The sequence below is a fragment of the Ambystoma mexicanum genome, chromosome 3q (assembly GCF_040938575.1).
Source record: "Ambystoma mexicanum isolate Mex_15411 chromosome 3q, UKY_AmexF1_1, whole genome shotgun sequence".
Lineage (NCBI taxonomy): Eukaryota > Metazoa > Chordata > Amphibia > Caudata > Ambystomatidae > Ambystoma > Ambystoma mexicanum.
The window spans coordinates 1,129,457,959-1,129,477,463 of record NC_090926.1 but is presented as its reverse complement, the minus strand read 5'-3'; the positions used below and the strand labels follow the sequence as shown (position 1 = coordinate 1,129,477,463).

At 48.7% G+C, this 19,505-nt stretch overlaps 1 protein-coding gene across 1 annotated transcript in view; it reads right to left on the bottom strand.

The window, feature by feature from the left end:
• LOC138447672 (macrophage mannose receptor 1-like) overlaps window positions 1-19,505 on the bottom strand; it is a 193,564-nt gene that overhangs the window by 170,462 nt on the left and 3,597 nt on the right. The window lies entirely within an intron of this gene.

Sequence of the window (19,505 nt, the reverse complement as noted above, 5' to 3'; positions counted from 1 at the left end):
CCCACTCTTTCTACCCCACCCAACCAACCGACCCCCTTTCTCTCTCTCTCTACACACACCCTAACCCCACTTCTCTACACCCACTCACCTACCCTACCCCCACTCTCTCGACCCCACCCAACCAACCCCCATTCTCTCTCTCTACACACACACACCCTAAGCCCACTTCTCTATACCCACTCCCCTACCCTATCGCCACTATCTCTGCCCCCACTCTCTACCCCACCCAACCACCAACCACATTCTCTCTCTCCACACACACCATAACCCCACTTCTCTATACCCACTGCCCTACCCTATCCCCACTCTCCCTGCCCCACCCACCCTATACCCGCTCTCTCTACCCCCACTCTCTACCCCACCCAACCCAACCACCAACCACATTCTCTCTCTCCACGCACACCCTAACCCCACTTCTCTATACCCACTGCCCAACCCAACCACCAACCACATTCTCTCTCTCCACACACACCCTAACCCCACTTCTCTATACCCACTGCCCTACCCCCACTCTCCCTGCCCCCACCTACCCTACCCCCACTCTTTCTACCCCACCCAACCCCCTTTCTCTCTCTCTACACACACACCCTAACCCCACTTCTCTACACCCACCCTACCCCCACTCTCTCGACCCCACCCAACCAACCAACCCCCATTCTCTCTCTCTACACACACACCCTAAGCCCACTTCTCTATACCCACTCCCCTACCCTATCCCCACTATCTCTGCCCCCACTCTCTACCCCACCCAACCACCAACCACATTCTCTCTCTCCACACACACCCTAACCCCACTTCTCTATACCCACTGCCCTACCCTATCCCCACTCTCCCTGCCCCACCCACCCTATACCCGCTCTCTCTACCCCACCCAACCACCAACCACATTCTCTCTCTCCACGCACACCCTAACCCCACTTCTCTATACCCACTGCCCTACCCTATCCCCACTCTCCCTGCCCCCACCTACCCTACCCCGACTCTTTCTACCCCACCCAACCAACCGACCCCCTTTCTCTCTCTCTCTACACACACACCCTAACCCCACTTCTCTACACCCACTCACCTACCCTACCCCCACTCTCTCGACCCCAACCAACCAACCCCCATTCTCTCTCTCTACACACACACACCCTAAGCCCACTTCTCTATACCCACTGCCCTATCCTATCCCCACTCTCCCTGCCCCACCCACCCTATACCCGCTCTCTCTATCCCACCCAACCACCAACCATTTCCTCTATCTCTACACACACACCCTAACCCCACTTCTCTGTACCCACTCCTCTACCCTATCCCCACTCTCCCTGCCCCACCCACCCTACATCCGCTCTCCTTACCCCCACTCTCTACCCCACCCAACCACCAACCACATTCTCTCTCTCTACACACACACCCTAACCCCACTTCTCTATACCCACTCTCTCTGCCCCCACTCTCTCTGCCCCCACCCACCCTACACCCGCTCTCCCTACCCCCACTCTCTACCCCACCCAACCACATTCTCTCTCTCTACACACACACCCTAAGCCCACTTCTCTATACCCACTCCCCTACCCTATCCCCACTCTCTCTGCCCCCACTCTCTACCCCACCCAACCAACCGACCCCCATTCACTCTGTCTACACACACACCCTAACCCACTTCTCTATGCCCACTTACCTACCCTATCCCCACTCTCTCTACCCCCACCCACCCTACACCCGCTCTCCCTACCCCCACTCTCTACCCCACCCAACCACATTCTCTCTCTCTACACACACATACACCCTAACCCACTTCTCTATACCCACTCCCCTACCCTATCCCCACTCTCTCTGCCCCATCTACCCTACCCACGCTCTCCCTACCCCCACTCTCTACCCCACCCAACCAACCGACCCCCATTCACTGTCTACACACACACCCTAACCCACTTCTCTATGCCCACTTACCTACCCTATCCCCACTCTCTCTACTCCCAAGCCCCCACCAACCCTAACCCCACTCGCTATCCCCACTCTCTCCACCAACCACCCGGCCCACCCCACTCTCTACCCACACACACTAACCCCACTTCTCTATACCCACTCACCTACCCTATCGCCACTCTCCCTGCCCCCACCCACCCTACCCGCATTCACCCACCCATTCACCCAGCCTACTTCCAGCCACCCTACCCACACTCTCTACCCCACCCACCCTATCCCCATTTTCTCTACCCCAATCCCTCTACCACACTTAGCCTTCCCCCTTCTCTATCCCCACCCACCCTACAGCCACACCCACACTATTCCCACATCCAACCACCTCACTCGCTCTCTTTGTCCCCTCTCACCCTCACTCGCTCATATTTCCTCTTGCTCATCATCGGCACCCGCCATCGATGGCTTCCTCCCTTGCTCTATCCCCCTTCTCATTCTATCGCACACTTGCACCCCTTATCGCATCCCCTTTTAAAAACCTGCATTCTCCTCCTTGCACCCGGGGGCCTATAAATGCAGAGAACAGCAGTAAACACCAACATTACTGGCTTTGCCAATGCTTGTTTGTGTAGCGCGGTACGTAGCTTGCAGATCCGTATCTCTTTGGCACGGTGGCCCTCCCGCCTCAGGGTCGGACTCCTGCGCCCTCCCAGTCTTGCCTTGGCATTGGCTGTATCCAGGATCCCGGGCATCTGTGCTGCCAGTGGGGCATCATGGCAAGCTCATCCTCAGGGACCCCCTAGTGTGCTGGGCTCCGAAGCTCTCTGCGTGGGCGAGACTGTGACTGGCCATGGCATGTGCAGTGCCAGAGCCCAGTCATTCAAAGGTAAAGAAGACTTGCCACGCAAAACATACTACTACCTCTAGAGGGCGCTGCACATGCCTAACATGCTGTATAGCGAGTCCATGATTAGGAGAAGCCCAAGCAGCAACGCCCGGCCCTGCCTCCGTTCCTTGAATTCCGAAGTTTGCAGCCTCACACTAATAATGGAAAAGGCAAAACTACAAGTACCAGAATGCAAGGAAAGAATTCACAGCTCGGAGTCGGCCCTCACATGGGGCATAGTTGCATATTTTGAGTTGTCAAATTGCTTCCAACACCGTCCTCCTAATTGTGCGCTGGACCTAAAATGACCCCAGAGAAGTGAAGTGGGCTAATGTCACATGCGAGCTGCCCACCCAACCCAGAGTTCCCATTTTCTGAACACTCTGGTACCTGGGGTTCTCCGTGCATAAAGGGTTAAGCATTAAGAAGTGGTACCATAATGCATACAACAGGGGCTACCGTTTACCCACTTTCCGAGGGGATGCCCCCTAATCCCCAGTCGGAGAACACGCGATCGCACCCTCTCTCGCCAGCTAAGTGAATCCATACATTGGCAAGAGACTCATGGGGTCTTATGATGCCAGTTCCTCCATTGATGCCATCCTCGAGGCCGACCAGCACTTAGTAGCAACTGGAAGGTGACCTGCCCCAGAAAGCGCCCAGGTAAGGGATGCCTGTATGCTGCAGTGCGCCCATGCCAGCTGCCTCTATGCCCCTGGTGCGACTCAAGATGTCCCTTCTGCCCTCTTATCACCATAAGGGAACTGCATCCCAGGCAAGAAAGGGAAGAAACCCCGGTGCAGCCTCCGACACCACTATCAACCTTGCCAGCATGACCCGTTCCAATCTGCAGGGGCGTAGACAGTCCGGTTTTTTTCTATACATTCTTTTTTTTATTTGGTCAGTTGATAGATCAACTTTTCAAATTATCGTTGCAAATACAGAAGATGTTTACAATAATGTAACTTGTGGACAATAGAAGTAAATAAGGGAAAAACAAAAGAGAATTGAAAAGAGGAAGACCACGTGAGAGAACCTAAGAACACAATAATGGCTACGTGCTAAAAAATAAAAGATTAACATATAAGCCACAGCGTATTTCATACATAATAATATCCAGATATATATAATGCAAACAAAAAGATACAGAGATAAAAAGGACTGTTTCCAATCACAGAGGTCTTCAGTTTCGTAAATACGAATAAAAGGGTTATAAACATACAGTATTGGATAATGAGTCACATTTCGGGTTTTTATTTTTTTCCATTCCTCTAGTACTCAAATCAATAAAGTATGTGACATCTAAAATGTCACTTAATACAAAAACATTCATTTATCTTTTGCATTTCAAAAGTATGACATCAGATTACAAGATCATTCCAAATCAAGAACGTTGTGAAGCTCGTCACATATCAAAGGTGGCAAAATCATGTCCAAAAATTGAACAATTGCAATCTGTATTGTGACTCTGGGATGAGAGAATAACATTTGCCATTTTTGAAGCTGGGTCAAATGATTCTGAAACACCACTTTACCCTTAAGGCCTTTGCTTCTTGCGCTACTATTGCCTCGCAGTCAACTAATAGATGCTGTGGAGTTTCTGCTTGGTTAATGTTCAAGCAGTAGCAGCAATAATTATGTTCAATGTGGATGACTTCTCCGATGTCGTATATCGCGAGTTGTCCACAAATTGAGCCTGGATCTCATGTATTTTCGACAGAACGTCGTGTATGGATATTTAATTAAATAATCAGCTGTTATCCCATACCTTTTGGTACCGAACAAGTAGATATCAAAATCTTTATGCAGCGAGCATTTCGTATAGTTTTCTGACCAATCATGCTGGAAGATTTTTATTTTTGCCCGGTTGGGATTTGCAATCGGTAGTTGTATGGTGATACCTGCATTACTTAAAACACCAACAACATGCTCACGCCATTTCAGCGGGAATTTGTTTTTTGATGTAAGTAGATTATGGGCTGTGATTTGTAATATAGATGGTTTACCTAGATTTTCCAGAGACTTTCGAAAATCGGCACACTGCTTCCATGATACATGTGAATAAAGTGAAGAAAGCCTTAATTCATAACGAATTAACGCAAGAGGTGTACCATTTGGTAGTTGTAAATCTCGTTTCCAATATGACGCCTCTATGTAGTCCCAACACTTTCGTTCATTTGGCAGAGTGGCTTCGACGCCATACAACAAAATTGGTATAACTTTCATTTTGTAAAACAAAATAATATGTTTCATGGAGAACTTGCCAAATTGTTTAATGAGTATTTTAGTTGGAGACACCAATGATTGAAGTTTAATTTTCAATTCACACGAATATTGCATTAGCGACTTTCTATGTTGGATAGACACACCAAGATACCTATATTGGCATGTATTTACAAGTTTATGCTGCTGCAGATGCCGTGGTTCTCGGCTAGGATTGCAATGAAGTATTTGGGTTTTCAGATTGTTAGCCTGGGCATACACATCGAGCTGATCGAACATGTTTTGCAGACCCACCAGTGTCTGTGACAAGAGGACCAGGTCATCCGCGTATAATAAATATGGAACTTCCTGAGTCCCCATTTTTGGGGGATCCACCACACAATCTGTGAGACAATCACCTATGTCCAAAATGTAAAAATTAAACAAGAATGAAGCTAAGGCACAACCTCGCTTCAGGCCTCTATGCGTTGCGATTGGTGGTGTGAGCCTCCCATCTAATGGGACGCGCACGCGCATTAAAGTATTTGTGTGAAAAAGTGTAATTAATGATAACAAGGAAGAAGGACAGTTATGTTTTCTTAATTTTGTCAGAAGCACGGATCGATCAATCGAGTCGAACAGGGCTCTGAAATCCACAAATCCTAAGTATAAGGGTTGTTTTCGTGATAACTGATGGGCCTGTATCAAGGTAAGTGCAAATATATTAGGAGTGGTGCCCAAGCCACTTTTATTCTCCAAAAAAAAATTCCGGGAGCATCCAACAGTGAGATTGGGCGATAGCTGTCAGGTGATTGGCGGTCACCCTTTTTATAAATTGGAACAGTTATCGCTTCAGTCCATGTATGTGGCAATGTTTGGCTACTATTAACAGCACTAAAAATGTTAAATAATATGGAGGCCCATAGCATCGGATGAATTTACATGACAAAATTGGACAGGCCATCAGGCCCAACTGCTTTCGATTTGCTAGCAGTCTTGATCATGTCTAAGATCTCTATTTCGTCGAAAGGTAAATTGAAGATGATTGGTAGCTCTGCAGCTTATGAATTAGAGTGGTTTTTAGGGGCAGCATAGAGTTGACTAAAATTACTTACGCATTGCTGCATACTAACTGTAGTGGACTGAGAGACAATTTGATGCTGACCCGTGGCGTGATTCATTATTGACCACATTTTGGAGATGTTCTTACTGGCCAAAGTGCACAGCATTTTAGCTCCATCTCTTTGATATAACGCAGATTTATGTCCCTTGACCCAATTCCTATACTCATTACGTAATTTTTTGGAGAGAACCGTTCTGGTGGCAGGAGTTTGCTTAGAGAGTTTTCTTAATTCTGCTCGATATGCAGTTTTCTTTGAGCAGATCATATTGTCAAAGACATGCAAATGATTTCGTCTTGTGTTTTTCGATTTTTTAGTTTGTTGAAATGTCTGAATTGCATCACTATAGATGATGCCAACATTCTCTAGTGTGTTGTTATCATCCGATTTTGATGTTTCTAAAAGTTCATTAAAGTGTATTAAAGCATCCTCCAACCATCAAAGACGGTTTCCTCCTGCATTAGCCACCAAACATCCCTTTATCAATGCCTTTGCAGTACAGTTCTGATGAATCTGTGAACCCTATTCCATTGTCAACCAATTATGATCACTGGCATTGGTGTTAATAACATTACATTTTTAAACATCCGGCCACAATTTCGCATTCACGTAAATATAGTCTATGATCGATACCAACGAGCCTTTATGCCAGCGTTAAGAACATGTAAACCTCTGTCAAATAATAAGCTTTTCCATCGCAAAAGTCTCTGGTTGACATGTTCACTCTTATTATCCAGACACTTTAAATTCAAATCACCGGCTAATACAAGATACCTTGTGTGGCTGTCTTCCAAGACCATATCTAATAGATCGTTCAAATCTTTTTAAAAAAATCATCACTTATAGCCACAGGGTTCCAATACACGTTGAATACAGCGTATATATCGATGCCAGCCTCAACTCTCACCAGCATCATGTTTAGATGTAAGACCATGTTTGATTTTTACAGCAGTTATAAGTCCTGACATGGGCTTCCCATTGTCGACTTGATGGCTGGATTCAAAAATAGCTCATATCCCACCCACATTGGAGCTACGAGTAGTCATGTTTCCTGCAGAAGAACTACATCATAGTTATTCAATTGATGTTGATTGGTATTCATCAGGTGTTTGAAGCCTCTTGAATTCCAACTGAAAAGGGAGAGAGGTTGGGTATTTACTAAAGGGCCTAGTTACTTCTGTTTTATGTTATTTTATGTTGGCAGGCACATTGGTCATTTATGGTGTCGTTACTCCCTTTTTTGATTGTTCTAGCATTCTGTTGGGATTGGTTGAGAGCAGGAGCGGACGCTTTTGTGGTGGATTGGTCAGAGCTCAAATTAAAACTTTACATTCTGGGATTTGTAGTTTCACTTTTCCCATTATAAAACTTGGACTACATATCCCAGAATTCAAAGAGAAAACTAGGACTGGATCATCACCTACAGAATGGAATGGGTCATGTTGCCAACTATGTGTGACTACAGCCATCACCATATAGCTCCTAGAAGGCCTCAAGAACTTCCAGGCAGCCCAGTCCACAGTGCACAGCCCACCCTCTATGAAGCATGGCCAGAGTTCCACCCAACATTCCACACATCCCCTGACAAACTGACCTGCCGCCTACTCCGAAGTAAACACAGACTCCCCATCTGCTCAAACAAGAGGGCCTATATCACTAACAACACAGCTGAATGTTTCAAAATCTGCAAGAACTTGCCAACCCTTCTGCAGTCTCCACTTCGCCTGTGCCTTGTCCAGCCCTTTGTACTTCTCTGGCATCTCACTTCATTTAGAAAACTCAGGACATCTTGTCCTCACTCTCATCTACTCCTCAGCGTTCCCCCTTACCCGCTCTCTGTTCTCCTTGGCCCCCGTCACCCGATCCCTCCTCTTTTTCTCCCATATCACCTAATGAGGTTTCTAGATAAATCAGCACTAAGAAAGTCTCATCCAAAAAGGTGCTCTCCCGCTCCTCCAGGACTATCCTCGACAACATTGTCTCCCTTGCTCCATCCTTGGCCGTTTTCTGCAATCACTCCTTTGCCACAGGATCTTATCCCTCACTCCTCAAGCACTCCCTTCTGCACCCTCTGCTCGAAAAGCCTTCTGCCTACCTTTACTGTCTGGCAAACTACTGCCCTATCTCTACTACCCCCTTCCTGGGCAAACTCTTGGAGAAGCAGGCCATCTCCCAGCTTATCCACCCCACTGAATCTGTTGGTTGTCTCCACGACCACCAGTCTGGATTCAGATCTCGCAGAGGCACCGAAACCGCTCTCCTGATGGCCCGTGGAGACTTGCTCTCTAACCTCGATTCCAGCTCTCCTTCCGTTCTCATCCTTCTTGACCTTTCCTCAGCCTTTGATACGGTCAATCATGCCACCCTGATAAATCGTCTCTGTGACACCCTTAACACCATGGACCTGTCTCTGGACTGGTTGACCTCCTTCCTCTCGCATTGACTTTCCCAGGTTCAACTGAGCCATTTTCTCTCTGCCATCTCACTCTCCACCGGCGGTGTCCCTCAGGGCTCTATGCTCTCACCTTGGCTTTTCAACATCTACCTGGCCCTGTAGCCCATATGCTCTCCACCTTCCCTCCGAACTTCCAGTGTTATGCCGATGACACCCAGCTCTCCTTCAAGCTTCCCTCCTCTGCCGCCTCCTCTTCCTGACTGCCTGCCTGCTATTCGGGCATGCTGCACTGCAAACGATCACTGCCTTAATGCCAATAAGTCAGAGATTCTTCTCATTGGGACCCTACTCCCTCTTTCCCTCCCACACTCACACTGCCCTCCATGGGCCCTCTCCCCTTACCCTCCTGTGATGCAAAATAACCTTGGTAACTTCTTCGACTCCTCTCTCTCCTTCTCTCCTCACTTCACGGACCTTGCGAAGAAGGACCACTTTCAGCTGCACCTCCTCAGAGGCATTCTCCCTTTCCTCACCTTGCCCCAGAAACTCAATGTCTCTAGATCTCTAGTCCTCTCCAGGCTGGACTACTGCAGATTTAGGACTCTTCCTCAATCTGCCTAACTCCTCCCTTCACCCCTTCAACTAATCCAGAACAGGACTGTACAGCCATTTTCGTTTCTGTTGGTTTTTGAATGCTTGCTTAAAATCGAATTTAGGAACACCTTCCATCTGTGCAGCCGTTTCCGTTTTGAAAGTTGTACAGTGGTTTGTTAAAACGCAATTTTAGGTACATTTACAAACCTGTCTTGATTCTATAAACCTTAGTGCCTGCATCACACCTATGTCTGTTTTGCCACTGGTGCAATCCTATTGCTACATAGTGACTCTTCCCTCCATCTGCTTGCTCTGATCTTCTCTCTCCCCACTGATCCCTCCCCTCATGGTGCTCTCCGTTTCCCCTATGTTCTCAAACTGTTACTCAATCTCCTACCATCGCCCTCTGTCACAACGTCTGGAAAGAAGAAACTAAAAAAGGCACTCCTGAGATCCAACCCAGGTTTCCCATTGTAGACACCTACATCAATGCTTCCTCCAGACAAACTACCAATGGCATTCTCTTTGCTTTCCTCCTTCTAACCTATGGACCCCCCCATATGGTCTCTGTCCTCTCCCCTTTCTCCTCCTCGCCCATTACTGGCATCACTAGATAGGAAGTGCTCTTGACTCACTTTGCATCTTCCAAATGCACCATTAATGTCTATCACAATGGCACGATCATGGCCCAGGTCTCTCAGCCCAACCTCCTTCTGGACAGGTGCTTTCCTTCCCCCTTTAACTTTCCACCATCACCTTCCATCCCTCCTTACCCCATCCTCCCATCACCTCCCCCCCGGGATTGCACTGCACCCCTGTCCCCCCCCCCCCCTTGCAAATCTTTCAATGGGGCTCACAAGCTACACTTAGCTACCTTCAACTCTCGCTCTGCCATTAAACACTCCTCAGACATCTGTCACCACCTTGAAGACCTTGACGTCCTCGGCCTTACTGAGACATGGTTCAAGGCCAGCTCTGTTACTGTTTTTGACACCTTTTTCCCTGTGGGCTACAAGATCATATCCAACCCCCAGACCCTCTCGATCTGATGTTAGTGTGGCACTGATCTTCCCTGAGTGGACTCCTGCCTCCATCATCCCCACTCAATCCTACTCTTCCTTTGAAAGCCTAGACTGCAGGCTGTCTCCCCTTCTTTCTCTGTTGCTCTTGCTACCATCTAGTCCTTCACCCCTTGCCTCGCTGAATGGTCAGACCTTACCTCGTCTCTTCTTGCCTCCTCCCACACATGTATCTTCCTCAGGGATTTCAATATCCATCTTGATTTCCCTGATATAGCCACCCCTCTCTTCCGTGATCTCGACAACTTTCTCTCCCTCTGTATCCTACCCTCTGGTCCTACCCACGCTGCAGGGCACACCCTGGATGCTCTCATCTCAACATTCATCCCTCTTTCTAACCCCCTCACTACTCCTCTATCCTAGTCTGACCACTCCCTACTCTCCTCTTTTCTCAACCTCCCCTGTCGCCAGTCTCTCTGCCCCACACTGGCAGTCTCCTTCTCTGTCATGTGACCAATGAAGAGTGTGTCAGTTGCTGCCTTTGCTTCCTCCTTTATCCCTTCCCTTCCCCTTCTTTGGATTCTCCCCCTGACTCTGCCCTAGCTTACCTCCATCTCTCTATCACTAACACTCTGGACATCCTTTCCCTTGCCATGAGGATTCACATGAAGCCTACCACCAAATGCAACTCGTGGTATGACACTGACTTAGCCGCTTTGAAACGAATGCGCAAAGCAGCAGAGCGGTACTGGCAGACATCTAGTTCATCTCCTGACATACTGGCCTGCTGCCTACTCCAAAGGCAATATGGTCTCTCCATCCGCTCCAAGAAGAGGGCTCATGTCCAAGCCTGCATCTCTGGAGCCACAAATAATACGAGTGAACTCTTTAAAATCTGCAAGGAACTCTACAATCCTACAGCAGTCTCCTCTTCTCGCCCCCCACTCTCCAGGCCTTATGCTCCGCACTGGCCTCCCACTATTCCTCCAAAACTCTTGACATGCTGTCCTCTCTGTCATCTGCTCACTCTTCCCACTCCACTCCGTTTTCCACCTCTTTTGAACCCCTGCCCCCCGTAGTCTTCCCCCTCTCTCCCATTGCACCAGATAAAATCTCTAGAGTCGTCCACTCTATGAAAGTCTCCTCTAAACAGGTGCTACCCTGCTCCTCCAGAACCATCGAGGACAACATCAGCATTCTCTCCCTTGCCTTAGCTGACCTCTGCAACCACTCGTTTGCCACTGGCTCTTTCCCTGAACTGCTCGGGCACTCCCGTATGCACCCTCTCCTAGAAAAGCCATCTACTGACCCCTCCTGCCCAGCTAACTATCGTCCTATCTCTACTATCGTCCTATCTCATCACCCCTTTGTTGGGCAAACTAATGGAGAAGCTGGTCATCCCCCAATTGACCTTCCACACTGAAGCCACTTTCCTGAATACCCGACAAAACCTATTCTCTAATCTGGACTGTAACTCTCCATCAGTGCTGATCCTCCTCGATCCCTCCTCTGCCTTTGACAATGTCAACCACTCCATCCGCATAAACCGTCTCTGTGATACCCTAAGCATCACGAACAGGGCACTGGCGTGGCTTACCTCTTGATATATGATATATGATATGATATGGCATTTATAACGCATAACACAGACCCTCCCAAGTTCAAATGGGTCCTTTGTTGTCCTCCATCTCACTCTCTACTTATGGCGTCCCTCAGGGTTCTACCCTATTGCCATTGCCCTTCAACATCTACCTGGCCCCTCTGGCCCACCTGATCTCCACCTACTCCCCTCACTTCCAGTGTTACACAGACGACACACAACTCTCTTTCCGGCTGCCTTCTCTCACCTCTTCCTCCTCCTCTTCCTGCCTTATGCTTGATTGCCTGACTGCTATTCAGGCTTCAAGCTCCACCAATTATCTCTGCCTCAATGCCAGCAAGACTGAGATCATTCTCATTGGGACGCCTGCTCCCAGCTTCCCCTTCACTGTCTGGCCAGACTCCTTGGGTCCCCTCCCCTCACCCACTTGTGAGACAAAAAACCGGGGGATCGTCTTTGACTTCTCTCTCTCTCTCTCCACACATCCCAGACCTTGCCAAGAAGTCCAATCCTCAGCTCGATCTCCTTAGGGGCATTCTACGTTTTCTTGCCTTCCCCCAGAAGCTCAATGTCTCCAGAGCCCTGGTTCTCTCTAAGCTTGTCTACTGCAACAGCCTCTTCCTTAACCTGCCTCTTTCCTCCCATGGCCCTCTCCAACTAATCCAGAATAGGGCTGCAAGACTTATCCTTGGCCTCAAGCCCACAGACCGCAACTCTCCAGCTCTAAATTCTCTACACTGGTCCCCGTGACTGCAAGGATCAAATTCAAATCCCTCTGCATCATCCACAAAGCGGCCTGGGACCGCTCTACATCCAGCTTTCCATCCCTAAATACCTCCCAGCCAGAACACTTTGGTCCTCCAGCTACAACTTTTTGCAGGCAAAATGTTTCTCCAAGCAGAGAGTTCGGGGTAGATCCCTGTCCTTGGCTGGGCCTCCCTCTGGAGCAGCTTCCCTCTCCCCATCAGCCTTGAGCCGGATCTTCTTAAGCTCTGGACACTTCTCAAGACCGTCCTTTTCTCTCGCTGCCTTCTGTCTGACACTCCCTTCCTAAGCTCTTAATCTGCTGCTGTGACTGGGGCTTGGTCCCATCTGAGTCATACAGGGACCAGACCACCCCCCTGCCAGTCCCTCCCAGCATCCTTTGACAGCACTTGCCCTCAGGCGCCCTTTCCCGGGCTATCCCTACCCAGTCCACATGCCCACTGCACTTTGCTTCCCCTCCCCCCCTCTTTCCCACTTGCCAGATTGGCCTGTAGAGCACTTGCCCTCCTCCCCCACCCCACGGGTTGCCCCCCTCTATTACACTTCTCCCTCTTCCCCCACCCATTTACACTTCCCTCCTGAAGCACTTGCACGGTAGGATTGTCACAAGGCCAATATAAGCGTCTTTTGTTTTCCTATTGCTGTTTGTATTTCTTATGATATCCCATGCTCCTGCCACCCCTGCTTCTTGCCTTGTGTTGACCTGGAAACACTTGTGTATAGGCGCCATATAAATGTCCACTAAATAAATAAATGCATCCTTGGCCTCAAGCCCAGGGCCCGCATCTCTCCAGCCTTAAATCTCTCCACTGCTCCCGTTTGCTGCGAGGATCAAGTTCAAGACCCTCTGCATCATCCACAAGGATTTCTGGGGCACTACAGCCAACTCTCTCTCTCAATACCTCCCCGCTAGAGCCCTTCGGTCGTCTAGCTCCAACTCTCTGCAGATCAAATGCTTTTCCAAGTAGAGAGTGGGGATATATCTCTCTCATCCGTAGGTGCCTCCCTCTGGAACGGTTTCCCTGCCCCTTTAAGACTTGAGACAGATCTCCTCAAGTTCCAGAAGCTTCTCAAGACCTTCCTTTTCTCTTCTTCCTTCGCTGTCCCCCTCCCTTGCTAATGTCCCCATCTGCCTCTTTACTGACTGCCTGGTTCCTTCAGAGTCTTACATGGCACTAGGCCTCCCTATTCCAGTCTACTCCTGCACTTGGTCTCCCCTGAGCTCCCCCCCCCCCGCCAATACCTGCATTTGCCCTTCCGGGCCCCTCCCCCCACACTAGCCTGGCTGGGCCTGGATCCTTGTAGCCCTTGCAGCCCCTTACCTCACACTTAGCTCGTGGACCTTCAATTCCCCTGCACTCTCTGCTTCCCCTGGCTATGACCACCTGTCCACCCCTGGCACTCGTTTTTTTTTTCTCACGGTCCCTTCCACCCTGAGGCACTCCACCACCGCCCCTCCCCCTGCACTTCTCTTTACTGCACTTGCACGATCTGAATGTCACAGGGCCTAGTAGGATCGTTTTTGTTTTGTCCTCCCTATTCCCCCACCCTGTAGTCTTGTTGCGCCTTGAAACACATTGTGCATAGCATATTTATATGGTGGCTATACACAATGGGCCTCATTACGAGTTTGGAGGTAGCCATGCCGTTCTTAGCGGCATGGCTGCCTCCAAACTCGTGTCTGGGCCCCGAAAAAATGGAATTACCGGCCCATTCTGACTATTGCGGGCCTGGTTTTCTCAGGACCCGATACATCCCCATTCCCATTTACTAACAACGGACCCGTTAATGACTAGTCCGTTGTTAGCATCCTGGTCTGCTCGCGGGTGCCGGTATGCACGTCTGGTCTGGCCCAGACGTGCATACCGCCACCCGCGAGCAAACTCATAATATGCGGCCCGGAATGAACGGTGCCCGTCCCTTACTGGCACCGTTCATTCCGTTGCCGCCAGCCTCGTAATGAGGCCCAATGTGTTTCCAGGTACCACAAGACAGAAAAGAGGTGTGCGAGGGGAATAAAAAAACAATAACGGTCCTACAAGGCCTTGTGACATTCGGATCATGCAAGTGCAGCAGCAAAAAGTGCAAGTGCAAGGGGGGAGGAGAAGGGGAGAGGGGGAGGGGAAGGAGGGCCCAGGGATAAGCAAGTGCTGTTGGGAACCAAAGGGCAAGTGCTACGGGAACCCATGGTGGGTAAGTGCTATGCGGAGCCAGGAAAGCAAGCGCCAGGGGATGATGGGGATCACCCACTGGTGCGGGCAGGGGGTTGGGGGGCCGGACTCAGGAAAATGCCAAATAACAGGTTGGACACGGAGGGGGCCGGAGAGGCAGTGCTAGGTCAGGCGGGTGCTGAAGTAGACTGGATGAGGGGGGCCTGGTGTCCTGTAAGACTCAGAAGGGACCAGGCCGCCAGTCGCAGCAGGCAGAGGGGGAATTTAGCAAGGGAAGGCAAGAGGGAAGGAGGAAGAGGCCGCCAGTCGCAGCAGGCAGAGGGGGAATTTAGCAAGGGAAGGCAAGAGGGAAGGAGGAAGAGAAGAGCAGGGTCTTGAGCTGCTTCCGGAAGTTAAGGAGATCCGGCTCAAGTCTGAGAGAGGCAGGGAGGCTCCTGCCAAGAATAGAGATCTAACCCCCACTCTCTGCTTGGAGAAGCGACAGATTTGCAGAGAGTTGGAGCTAGAGGGCCGAAGTGCTCTACTCTAGCCGCAAGGTATTTACAGAGGGAGATTATAACTACCCGATCAATAAATAAATAAAATAGAACCTAGCGGTTCGGGTCTGGGAAGTGAGCGTGGAGGATATATTCTCAAGTGGACTGTGTATTGTTTCAACACATCACCACTGACATTTAGGCATCGCGGGATACCTCCATTTACCTCTGTGACTGGATGAGAATGCTGGGCTAGAACCAAGATAGCGCATTTCACCTCTGTAATTGAATGAGAATACTGGACTGGAACCAGGATATAACCTTTCACCTCTGTGATTGAATGAGAATACTGGACTGGAACCAGGATAGAACCTTTCACCTCTGTGATTGAATGAGAATACTGGACTGGAACCAGGATAGAACCTTTTACTTATGTGACTGAATGAGAATACTGGGCTGGAACCAGGATATAACCTTTCACCTCTGTGATTGAATGAGAATACTGGACTGGAACCAGGATAGAACCTTTTACTTCTGTGACTGAATGAGAATGCTGGGCTAGAACCAAGATAGCGCATTTCACCTCTGTAATTGAATGAGAATACTGGACTGGAACCAGGATATAACCTTTCACCTCTGTGATTGAATGAGAATACTGGACTGGAACCAGGATAGAACCTTTCACCTCTGTGATTGAATGAGAATACTGGGCTGGAACCAGGATAGAACCTTTCACCTCTGTGATTGAATGGGAATACTGGACTGTAACCAGGATAGAACCTTTTACTTCTGTGACTGAATGAGAATGCTGGGCTAGAACCAAGATAGCGCATTTCACCTCTGTAATTGAATGAGAATACTGGACTGGAACCAGGATATAACCTTTCACCTCTGTGATTGAATGAGAATACTGGACTGGAACCAGGATAGAACCTTTCACCTCTGTGATTGAATGAGAATACTGGGCTGGAACCAGGATAGAACCTTTCACCTCTGTGATTGAATGGGAATACTGGACTGTAACCAGGATAGAACCTTTTACTTCTGTGACTGGATGAGAATGCTGGGCTAGAACCAAGATAGCGCATTTCACCTCTGTAATTGAATGAGAATACTGGACTGGAACCAGGATATAACCTTTCACCTCTGTGATTGAATGAGAATACTGGACTGGAACCAGGATAGAACCTTTCACCTCTGTGATTGAATGAGAATACTGGACTGGAACCAGGATAGAACCTTTTACTTATGTGACTGAATGAGAATACTGGGCTGGAACCAGGATATAACCTTTCACCTCTGTGATTGAATGAGAATACTGGACTGGAACCAGGATAGAACCTTTTACTTCTGTGACTGAATGAGAATGCTGGGCTAGAACCAAGATAGCGCATTTCACCTCTGTAGTTGAATGAGAATACTGGACTGGAACCAGGATATAACCTTTCACCTCTGTGATTGAATGAGAATACTGGACTGGAACCAGGATAGAACCTTTCACCTCTGTGATTGAATGAGAATACTGGGCTGGAACCAGGATAGAACCTTTCACCTCTGTGATTGAATGGGAATACTGGACTGTAACCAGGATAGAACCTTTTACTTCTGTGACTGAATGAGAATGCTGGGCTAGAACCAAGATAGCGCATTTCACCTCTGTAATTGAATGAGAATACTGGACTGGAACCAGGATATAACCTTTCACCTCTGTGATTGAATGAGAATACTGGACTGGAACCAGGATAGAACCTTTCACCTCTGTGATTGAATGAGAATACTGGGCTGGAACCAGGATAGAACCTTTCACCTCTGTGATTGAATGGGAATACTGGACTGTAACCAGGATAGAACCTTTTACTTCTGTGACTGAATGAGAATACTGGGCTGGAACCAAGACAGCGCCTTTCACCTCTGATTGAATGAAAATACTGGACTGGAACCAGGATAGAACCGTTTACCTCTGGGGCTGAATGAGAATACTGGACTGGAACCAGGATAGAACCTTTTACTTCTATGACTGAATGAGAATAATGGGCTGGAACTAAGATAGCGCCTTTTACCTCTATGATTGAATGAGGATAGTAGACTGGAACCATGATAGAACCTTTCACCTCTGTGATTGAATGAGAATACTGGCCTGGAACCAGGATAGAACCGTTTACCTCTGGGGCTGAATGAGAATACTGGGCTGGAACCAAGATAGCGCTTTTCACCTCTGTGATTGAATGGGAATACTGGACTGTAACCAGGATAGAACCTTTTACTTCTGTGACTGAATGAGAATACTGGGCTGGAACCAAGACAGCGCCTTTCACCTCTGATTGAATGAGAATACTGGCCTGGAACCAGGATAGAACCGTTTACCTCTGGGGCTGAATGAGAATACTGGACTGGAACCAGGATAGAACCTTTTACTTCTATGACTGAATGAGAATAATGGGCTGGAACTAAGATAGCGCCTTTTACCTCTATGATTGAATGAGGATAGTAGACTGGAACCATGATAGAACCTTTCACCTCTGTGATTGAATGAGAATACTGGCCTGGAACCAGGATAGAACCGTTTACCTCTGGGGCTGAATGAGAATACTGGGCTGGAACCAAGATAGCGCTTTTCACCTCTGTGATTGAATGAGAATAGTGGACTGTCAACGAGATTGAGCTTTTTTTTTTTATCATTGACTGAATGATAATACTGGCCTGGTACCAGGATAGCATAGTGGACTAAGACAGAGCCTTTTGCCTCTGTGACTGACTTAGAATAGTGGACTAGCAACGGGATGGAGCCTTTCCCCTCTGTGATTGAATGAGAATAGTGACTGGGATAAACAACCTAGGAGTATAGGTTTGCAAAGAAAGAGCCTTTCACCTCCAGGAATACATATCCAGAGATTTTACAGGGATACAGAGCCTTTCACCTGAGGGCTAATGTGCTCAGAGAATGGATGCAGTGTCGGGTCTTTGGGATTTGGTAACTCTGGAGAATGTCATGCAGTGTACTATCTACAGAAGCAGAGTCCAGGGCTGAGTGCACACCTTGCAGTGCCTCCTTGTGATCTTGGGCAAACAGTATATTTAGATCTCTCGTGTTCCAGTCACTGAGAGCAAAAGCAATGCCCTGATTTAGGTGGCCCGGTTCCTTATGGTGCATCCTTGTGATCTTGGCCTAATAGTATATTTGGAGCTATTGTGTTTGAGCCATAAAAAGACATGGAAATCAATTAGCGAGAGGAAGTCGGGAGAGTCCATGCAGTGCAGCCTGGGGATCTTTAACAAAATGCATATATAGTATGTGACCTTGTGTGCTATCAAGGGGAAAGAGTGCCGGGGAGTCATCACAGTGAAGCCGTGTGAGCCGGGGCAAAGAGTATAGTCGGAGATATTATGTGTCATTCATAAGGAAGCAAGCAGCCATGGGGCAGTGGGGGGCTTCGCCTTGTGATTCTGTGCAAATATATTCGGATATCGTGCCCTCCATTGGGAGTCGAGGAAACCACGGAGCACTGAGAGACATAATAGTGCCATGCAATGAATCATTGTGATTTTTTTTCAAAAGTATTTTATGGGCCTTTGGGTTCCAGTTTTTTTGGGCACGATGTGGGAAGCAAGAAGCACTGCAGTCAACATTGGGAGTGCAAGGATTAATTACAAAGCAGCCATGTGATCTTGTGAAAATGATATATTTTGAGCCCTTCTGTTTCGAACATGGGGAAGAACGCGTCAAAACTCGAAAGTGGAGACTTCCAATGCAGGCGTGTGATCTTGGATACACCTTCGTTGCTGGGCTCTGTTCATGGAGAGGACACGGAATCAGTCATCCCTGGTGGGCAAAGGCATTCAAGGCAGTGAAGCCCCTGGATATTGTGCCAACTGTGTTTCTCTTTACTCTCGCCCACCCTTCAAAAGAAGCCCTCCTGCAGGTGGTGCCTAGCTCCTACCGCCATCCTGCGCGCCCCAAGGAAGGCATTGCTTGGGACTCTGATACCTGCATGCCAGGCGGGGGCAGGTTGCTGCTGCCACTCACTCTGCCACTCCTCTCCCCTGTGTCTGCCACTTGAATTGGGCCAGGCCGGCCCTAAAGCAACACATGCAGCCCTGCTGCTTTGCAAACTGCACAAGTAAACGTTGAACTTGCAGATGGCTACTTGCCAGTGATAAGCCCGAAGGTTGGGGAGCAATGAAGCCAGTAAGTGCACCTAAAACTCCCTCTTTGTTCCTTTTTCCTTAAACCTCTGCATGTGGCAAGTTCTTTCAAACTTCTGGGGCCCTCCAGCCCATCACCGAAGGTGAGTACACCACACCACCCCCCTGCTGTGTACCCACTGGCATAGGGAGTAAAACTCCCAACAGTCTTGAGAAGGGACCCACGCC